We start from the raw sequence: 9,609 nt of genomic DNA on the forward strand, positions 1-9,609 counted from the left end.
CAAGAGAGTCCGCGCGGACAACAGGAGATCCTTAGAACCAACATTTGTAGTTGGAGATGTGGTGTGGGTTGTCTTAAAGAATATGCATCTGAAGATTACCGTCAACTAAGTTGGGGCCCAAATTTTCGTAGCGACCCTTCGAATTTCAGCAACGGAATTAACCCAGTAGCATTACCGTCTTGAGTTACCACCCACATTCAAAGCAATCAAGATAGATCCAGTCTTCCATGTCTCTCTTTTGAACCTTGTAGACGAACTCGCTTTCATTCTGAGGTTGCCTTACCTCCCCCTCCCCTGGTGATTGGGAGACCAGGTAGAATTTATAGTTTCAGCCATTTTTAAACTCGAAGAATCTTCAGGTCAGCTGCAATACCTGCTTCATTGGGAAGGTTACGCGTCAGAAGAAAATCTTGGGCAAGACCTGATGTTTAAGAAAATTTATTCATTCGCTGACCGGTCTACAGTATGCAGAATTTCATATATCTTACACTACCCTGCTACGCAAAGAGGGCGGCATCCACAAGCGCGGAACGCCGTAGCAGCGTCCAGTCTGTGGAACCGAGGACGCTCCTGAAGAGAGGGGATGATGTTAGGAAAGACTCTCCAGCAGTGCGGAGTTAAGTGGCAATCACCTACTGGCCAATTACAGCAGTGGGAGGCCTTAAATAAGCCTTGCTTACGCTGGCCAGTTGCCAGTACAATTGGTTAAAACGAGCACACAAGTTGCATATTTGTTAGCTGTTCCTAGAGCGATTCAAAGTTTCGATTGTGTATCAGACTCGGTAGATTTGACCCCGCTTCGGTATTCTCCTTTCGCTTAGACGCTTCGGTATCCTTTTTTTTTCAAACTTCAGTTTTATTTGCAATAATTAAAATGGAGAAATGAGCTAACCGTGACTATGAGTCACACATACTGACACCGCGTCAAGGAAAATAGGTTTCTCACGACGCAGGTGACATTTCAAATAATAAAAGAATAATTGCCACGATAAAAGCAACCAGAAACAGAACAACACTATCAAGCTATCTAACACAGAAATAAAAAGAGAGGAGAAAAAGTAAAAGAAAAAGAAATTCAGACAAAATGTGTCACAAAAACCGAAATGCTATCTAGGTTCGTCATAAGTGACCATGAAAGATGTACCAGTCACCCAAATTTCCAAAAATGGCGCTCCCAAAAGAGTTATCTCTCTCTGCTGCCCGCCTCTCTCCATTATTGGCTCTAGCAAGTAATTTGATTGTTGGTTTACGGAAGCCATGGAAATTGAATATTTAGAGAGAAAATCAGTTACATGCAGATCTGCAACCAAATTCTGTTTTAGAATCATCATCTCATGCTCTTTTACCTTAGTTGTCTAAAATTCCCAGGAAATTATGGAGGAATCTACTAATTTAGCCTCTTCAGTAGATGATAACAAAGACAAATTATACTGGGTTGCAGCTGGATTAGGTGGGATTTTTTATATAGACTTGACACTGCCCAGCCTTTATCACACCCATTTATTAGTGTAAGAAGGTATAATCTATAGAGGTTTTTAAAAACAGATGTTGAGAATCAGACTCCTGGAATGAACACAGGGTTGAACATAGCTAGCTGTACTGTATGGAGGAAGGTTATACAAGCTAAAATTGCATTACACAATTCCCGCTGTAAAAAGCTGATAACGCAACAGGGTAATACTGAGGCTGTGGGTGGTTAAATAACAGCAAGACCAGTAGTTTTAGACATACAGTATGAATGAGGGTATTATAGATAAAGGGATCATTCAGGCAATTGGTTGGTGGAAGTGATGTCATGCGCACAGTGTAGGGGGCGTGTTTAGGTCAGGTGCCTAGGGGGCATCGGATTTATATACAGCCCTAGGAGAGAAACAAATTATCTGAAATTAAATGTTAGTACCTTAAAATATTCAATATCATGAAATCTTTACGAGGGAACCAACAGCACTGCTTGTGGTATTTATTTCAAAACATGGAATAGTACATTAGCTCTGATCTATGTTTGCAAGTGATATCTATTGTTAATGTGGCTACACTTTCAAACAAGTTAAGCCTATTGTGTGAATGTCAGAGCACGGGAATGAGATACCTGTACTTGGATTCTTTCTGGCACATCTAGATAAGTACACCAAAAGGGATTCTATACACTTACATATTACAGCAGAGTTCTGGTAAGCCAGAGGAATGCCCAAGATGACATATTTATGGTATTTCTCTTCACCAAAATGCACCATTTCAGAGGCCCCTAACTACTCAAAAGTGCTGCACATTATACTTCATGTTTGTAACTCAAAACAATAACTTTTAAAAAAAAGAAATATACTAATTTTGAGATACTATCTAGGCAGTTTTTATTGTGCAGCATAGTGGGATGTCTAAGCAGTTACTGAATGAAGCAAATTTGCTGTGCTTGGGACAAACTGTATAATTTACGTTATATAAATACTTAAAGTCATATGGTGTCTGAGCAGCACATAACATTTTCACAGACAACACAAAGACAAAGGAGGTATGATAATAAAAATGTTTTCACCAGGTGTAATTACCTAGAGTCAGTGTCGACTGGCCCACAGGGATACCAGGAGAACTCCCGGTGGGCCCAGGTATCAGTGGGCCCTCATGCTGCTAAACATTTGGCATATTTCATGGTCATTCTTTATTTCTATGAGAACAAAAAGACTAAATAGATGGAATAATAGATGATAGTATTATATTGTAAAGAAAAGAGACGAGGAGAATAGCTGTTGAGTGAGGAGAGGAAGAATAATAATACTGAGAGTGGGCCCCTGGTCTAAGGTTTTTGGGAGGGCCCGTTATCCCAGTCTGACACTGATAATCGTGTGGTGGGGTAAGTGCCTTCTCCCTCAGGGTCCCGGGCTGTGCCATTACAGATGCACATGGGCAAGATAGGCATGAAGTACAAGTCCAGGGGGGCAGTGCCCCCCCTTGCCTCTATATGTGGACCCCATGGCTGCAGGTGAAGTGATCCACGGAAGACAGTGCCATGGATGGAGAAGTACAAGAGCCCTGGTACAACACAGTGGAAACATCCAGTTTTGGCTTGTAATGCCCCTGTTCATTTATTAAAACTTTTCCAAAGGGAACAGGTTGCCCAGGTATGGGTGATGTGTGAGACTCTGATAGCTTGGCACTAAATGCAGAGCAGGAGGACACAGCACATTTTCCCTGCACCCCTTTCTCATCCTGTAAACCAGAAGGACTGGCCATACCGGGAAAGCACCTGAAATTCCTGTGGGATAATAAGCGTTTATAAAGATTGGAAGGATCTTTAAAAACTACTATGGGCCTGCACCCATACACCCTGCACATTTATAAATGTTCAAGATTACTGAGGATTGAATTTACTTCCTGAGGTGACTGCAACCTTGTGTGACTTTTATGAAGAAAACTGGCATCTGGACTCAGTGACTTTGAATGACTATTTAATTTTCATTAATCGTTTTGTCATTGGGAACTTACTCTTTAATAAAAAGTAAGAAATTAGACTGTGCCCCTCACTTCCGGGGGTCCTTTTATAGACCGCGCCGCCGCCGCCGTCACAATGATGTCACAAAAAGGTGCGGGGCGAGCAGACGGGAGAGTATAAAACTGGAACCCGGAAAGTCGGATGCCGGCATTTGAAGGTGGCACCCGCGGGGAACACTGTGAGGTCGACCAGAACCCGTGGGTCTCGCGGGTCCTGCGGGTATCGGGTCGGCCCGCACATCACTACTGTATACTGTATATTGTATATTCGTCTGCAATCAGTCATATTGCTTTTTGGTGGTAGCATTTAAGTAAATCTGCTATGGGGTTATTGTGATTATCATAGTCAACTGTGGGGCTGATTCACTAAGCGACGAAATTGCACTAGCAACACTTCGCAACACTTCGACAGGTGTAGATTCGGCAGGACAACGCTTAATTCACTAAAATCCGAAGTTGCGTCCAGGGCGCTGAACGCTGGCAAAGTTGCGCTAGCGTTACTGCGGCAAGCGAAGCGAAGTTGCCCTACCGTTGGCTAATTTGCATATGGCGGGAAGTTTAAAGTTGAATAGACATATGTTGCAGCCAATAAATTATAGTACACAAGCCTGGGAAACCTTAATAAAATAAAATAGAATTGTTATATTGCCCTACACATGATCCCAGTGTATAGGTTATGTGCCAAATGTTAGAAAATGTACAATCTTTTGCAGCCTATCACTCTGAAAATTAAAAGTTGTCAGCGTTTTTTGGGACTTAGAAAAATGTTCAACTATATTTTGAGGAAGTCCTATCTAGCGCAAGAGGTAACGTTCAGTAAAATCCACATCTTAGTGAATTCGCATAGTTACTTCCCTTCCCAGAGCGCATTTTCGGGAGCAAATTACCGCTATAGTCTATCTCCTTCGCTAGCGAAGTTACACTTGCGCCCGTTAGTAAATTGGCCGAATTAGTGAAATGACATCACGCTGGCAGATTTTCGCTAACGTTAGTCACTTCGCCCTTTAGTAAATCTGCCCCTATTTCTCTGACTTCTGATTCTCACATGAATATTATTAAGACAAAAGAAGAAAGAAGTTCAAACTTATGTTCTCAAACCTTGAGTGTGTTTAATTGATGAATCTAAACATTACTATGGGCCTGTGCCCCTCTATTTTTATATATGATCCACTCAACTCTCTGAAAAGTATATATACCGGTATTTTATGATCAATGTAAATTATAAATTAAGTAGTAGTGCCTTTAGGGACCCCCAAGAATGATTAGGTCTCAACCTAGTGTGATAGTATCCTGATAACAGTAATAGTTTTCTGGTCAACCTGAAGAACAGAAAACTATAAGCAAGATTTACAAAATTGTGTCCAGGCTTATCAGGCATTGGACATATTTTGGAGCATACATTTATTCCACACTAACAACTATGGCAATGTTTTTTGTTCTGGTCATAGTCAAGAATTGGCATCCTCTTCTGAAGGTTCCAACATGAGAGCCACAATCTGAGAGTCTTTTTTGAGCTGCAAGGAAATATAGCTCCTCTGGACCTATGTCCCAAAACCAAGGATCTCTGATGTCAAATGAAGATGTTAGTATGGATGGATTAAATGTGTCATGAGGTCATTTCATGAAAGAAACTTCATGCACCCTGTACTGATGATAAATTGAGCTGCTTAAGTTCACTGCAACATGAAAGCGACTGTTGATGACAGATACAGTGATAAGCATCTTGGCTGTTAATGGACAGTATGGACAGCACACAAGTGCTCTGTTCTAATTAGGGCTTTTTCAGCAGGATTCAGAAGTAAAGTTTTCCCCTTCCCATCCCTAATTTGCATATGCAAATTAGGATTTGGATTCGGTTCGGTAATCTCCAAAATCTTTGGTGAAGGACTCGGCCGAATCCAAAATTGTGGTTTCGGTGCATCCCTAGTGCTAATGTGTTGATGAATTGGAAGCTTTTAACAGATTAAAGGTAACCTCATAAACTCTGTCAAGACAACAATGAGAGCCACTCCCATAGGGAAAGCAAGTGACAAATAAGACATATCCAAGTCTGAGCCTAAGACATAACACTTAGATGCAAGTATATGTGTTTGCAGGTAGTTGAAGGGTTGACCTTCAAGATATGTTTCATGCATGCAGGCCCGGATTTGTGGAAAGGCCACCAATGCCCGGGCCTAGGGCAGCAGGATTCTAGGGGGCAGCATGAAGCCAACCACACCCACATTGATCTGGAAGCTCTGGGGCTGATCATGAAATACAATCGTTTTTAAAATTTCTTATGTGCCGATCGCCAGTGCTCCCGGCCTGTGCATGTGCACAAAAGAAGGGGAGGGGACAGGTGTGACGAATGGCAGCAGGCCTAGGGGTGTCCGCTATGTAAATCCGGCCCTGCATGCATGGTGGGGAGTATAAAAAGCCCTTGAACAACTAACCAAGTTTATGTGTTTCCTCTATGTACTTGAAATGGCAGGGACTTTTTTGACTCCCTGTCCAAACATGGCTTAGATGATGGATGTATAGACAGTTTGGTTACATCTAAGGCAAGTAACAAGCATGTCCCTCTCATGCACACATATCTCCCCCCCCACGCATGATGAACACATAACTTTGTTAGAACAAAAGTATCTAACTACCAATGTCAAACTATTTTGGATAAGATCATCCTGGACAGTAGCAAACCAGTATGTGCATTGCTCAATTGTAATTTCAATAAGTATAGCAGGCCATCTAGTGGCAGAATTCATGCAATGAGTCTTTTGGGCAAGAATCTGATGGATTTCAACTTGGACACTTTTAAAGTGATTGGCACTTGAATACATTTACCATCACAAATCAGTCTAAAGACCTTATTTTATGTTGAGAATAGCAAAGTGCTTGGGCAGTGTGTTGCAGAGGACCTCTTGTCCTTTTCAACAAACATTTCCAGGAAGAATACAAAAAAATGTAACATCTCTGCTTCATGGATATAATAGTCAATGTAACGTTGATATCATATATATAACATCACTGACTGCCTCTTAAATGGGAAAGGTTTACAAGCTCCATTCTGTATACATTCAAAGTTGAAGTTTTATATGTTTTTTGAAATGATTAGCCTTCCTATTCAGCCTGTTTCCATCCTGCAATAGAAAACTCTGTCTGGTATTTGGGACACTGACCCACAAAGAAATGCAGGTACTGTGAGAGCACAAGTTTGTTGCTGTTTTTTACCGGTTATCTTTCTTTTCAAATCCTGTCCTATTTGCCTTCCATTTGACTTTGTCACTCCCTTGAGCACAAATATGTGCCAATATCTAATCAAATAGTTAATATTACCTAGTTCTCCAGGATCACCTTTAGATTCACTTGTGCCAGGGGACACAGCTTTTTCATCTCTTCCATCCCTACCAGGTAATCCAGCATTACCATGTGTCCCAGGTATACCTGGAATCCCTGGTGTTCCACAGCAAGAAGAATCTTGTTATCCTCTATTGAACTGGAGCATGGTATTAGGGTGATCAGAGATATAAGATGGAGCAATGGTATCATCCTATGGGGAAAAACAGTAGGAATGAATGGTAAAAGCAGGAGAGGAATAAGACTATGCTTAGTGGAAGCAGAAAGGGAAATGTACTGAGATCAATATATAATAATGATGAAACAATAAAATATTTTTTTTGCTAAACAAGATGCGGATACTTTCTGAAAATAGGTGGAATAATGAAATGTAAACAAAAAAAATAACAATATTCTTGATTCCTCCTCAGGTAGAAGAATGTAGACTGTTTTGCCCAAACAAGGATTATTGAGAGATACAGATTGAGACTAACTTGTTTAGTAATACTTCTCATATCCTTAGTGCTACCTAAAGAACACTACCAGATTATAATCACTATTGGCAGATCACTGCCAACAGACTTACCTGCAGTAGATGGAAGACTTTATTGCTCTAGTGAGGGGAAATACATTGCAGCAGACCCTGTGGTCCTGTACCCCCTGTTTCCCCAGGCTCCTTTGTGGGGGGACAGCTACTGTTTCAGGGGTTTGTACTAGAGGTGCAGAAAATGTTCACAGAGATATATACTCTAGTGTCTAGTAGTAATTTAAGTTATATAAAGCTTGCAATTTTTTTCCAATTAATACATATGATATGAGATAGGAGCTTAGAACAGCCTACAGTCCCAGATTTTTAATAAAATGTCTGAAGTTTCTCTTTGACCTTCTGCACTGATGCCAGAAAATGAAATAAAGTTTCTGAAACTTAATTTAAAAAAGATGCTTTTTGGCAGAGGGCCCAGAAAACTCAGCAGCTGCACTTAGATACATTTGTAACTATTTCAGATAAGCAAAGATACAATAGTAACGATTTAAGATAAGCAGATCAAATCAAATCAATAAGGTGCCACACTTACACTAGATCGCCTTTTGCAGCGTCGGGTGCACAGCTGTGTTCCTCTCTGCCCAAGGAAAAACTCCACTGTAAAGCAATCATTCCAGCAGCACGCCGATATGTGAATCAATGATTATTTATTCATGCCATTAGCAGAGCGACATTTCGGGCTATTCCAGCCCTTTATCAAGCTCATATATTTAAGATAAGCAGGTCTCCCGGGAGACATGAGACTCACATCTTAAAGGGCAATTTCACCTTCATTAGCCAAACTGTAATAACATAAAACATGACCCTAAAACCCCCAGAAATGTCTTTGTCAGAAATGACTTCCCAAACCTGCTAATTTTTGTAATTGACATGGTATTTAGGAGGTGTGGCCACAAAATGAGTGTGCTCAAAAAATAACTTTGTCCCTCTTCCTGATTTTCAAATGTTGGAAGGCATGGTTTAGAATCAAATTTTCTATCACTTTACAAAAATCAGCTTCTGGATACAGTTCCCCTGAATGTGTTACCTTCATACTTGCTTCCATTGGCATATATATCCATGATGGCTTTACGCTGATGGCAGACAGGGACATTAGTTATCTGTGATAAATCTGCTCTATTGTGGGAGAACAAAACAACACATTTTGCTACCCACAATTTATAATATTGTTGGAGGGAAAGTATTTTTAGGAGATTTAATCAAATCTTCAGTTTGCCATGGCCCTTAGTTTTGCCTAAACTGCTGTTGTCTCACGCTAGCTGGTTACAATCCTTTCCAGTTTGCAATAGATGTTGCTCATGTGTTCAGTCAAGAAGGCAACCGGGGACATGGCCTTATAAGTTAGGGGATGTGGCCTGAGATCACTGGATATCATGGTTACCAACAGAGCTGTAAATTGAATTTGGCACAGCAGGGACAACTCTTTTTTTTCTATATTTGCTATACAAAGGGATACAATAAAACAATTCTAGGTTGTGTTTTCTCCTGTGCTAAGCACAATTCAAAACTAAACTCTACGAATTGATTTGGCTAGAAATGTCATATTTTTTTTTGATCAATAATTTTTATTTCTTTTCAAAAAACAAAAATAAAAAAAAAGGACAAGATCGTGCATTGCATGCATTCCATACATTACAATCTGTAAACAATTACATAGTTTAAACTAGGTATCCATTTCGTATACACAATTATATATCTTCACTTATACAGTATAGCAAGGAATACAATGCAACACTGGTATTGATATCATATTATGTACCACTGGAAAGTAAACATAATTAAACAAAAAGAAAAGGAAATAAAACAAAACAAACAACTTCTGTAAATGTCTCCTGTCATGTCTCATTGCAACCCGCGTTCTATTATCGTTATACCAAGAAATAAATGTATACATATAAAGAACACCATCATTTTACAAGGATACAAGATGTTGTGGGAAGCCCCCCTGATATCGATACTCCAACCAAGGCTGCCATTCCTTTAAAAAGTTGAGGTGTTGATCGTTGAGTACACTCGTCAATTTTTCATTACAAAATATCCAATCTAGCTTAACCTTTACCAAATTATAATTAATATATGGGGACTTCCAGGATTTTGCTATAACCTGACGAGCAGCTGAAAAAATATGATTTATCAGTTTCTTCTGGGTCTTAGAAACCGAATCAGGAACAGCGCCCAATAGGGCCACAAATGGATCCCTCCTTAAATTAATACGTAAAATTGAAAAAATTAAATGAAAGATACGAATCCAGAAACGTACTACT

At 40.1% G+C, this 9,609-nt stretch overlaps 1 pseudogene; it reads right to left on the bottom strand.

Moving 5' to 3' along the window:
• Positions 1 to 489: 489 nt before the first annotated feature.
• Positions 490 to 7,158, bottom strand: LOC121396029 (annotated as a pseudogene).
• Positions 7,159 to 9,609: the final 2,451 nt, after the last annotated feature.

Source organism: Xenopus laevis, chromosome 7S (assembly GCF_017654675.1).
Source record: "Xenopus laevis strain J_2021 chromosome 7S, Xenopus_laevis_v10.1, whole genome shotgun sequence".
NCBI classification, from domain to species: Eukaryota; Metazoa; Chordata; class Amphibia; order Anura; family Pipidae; genus Xenopus; species Xenopus laevis.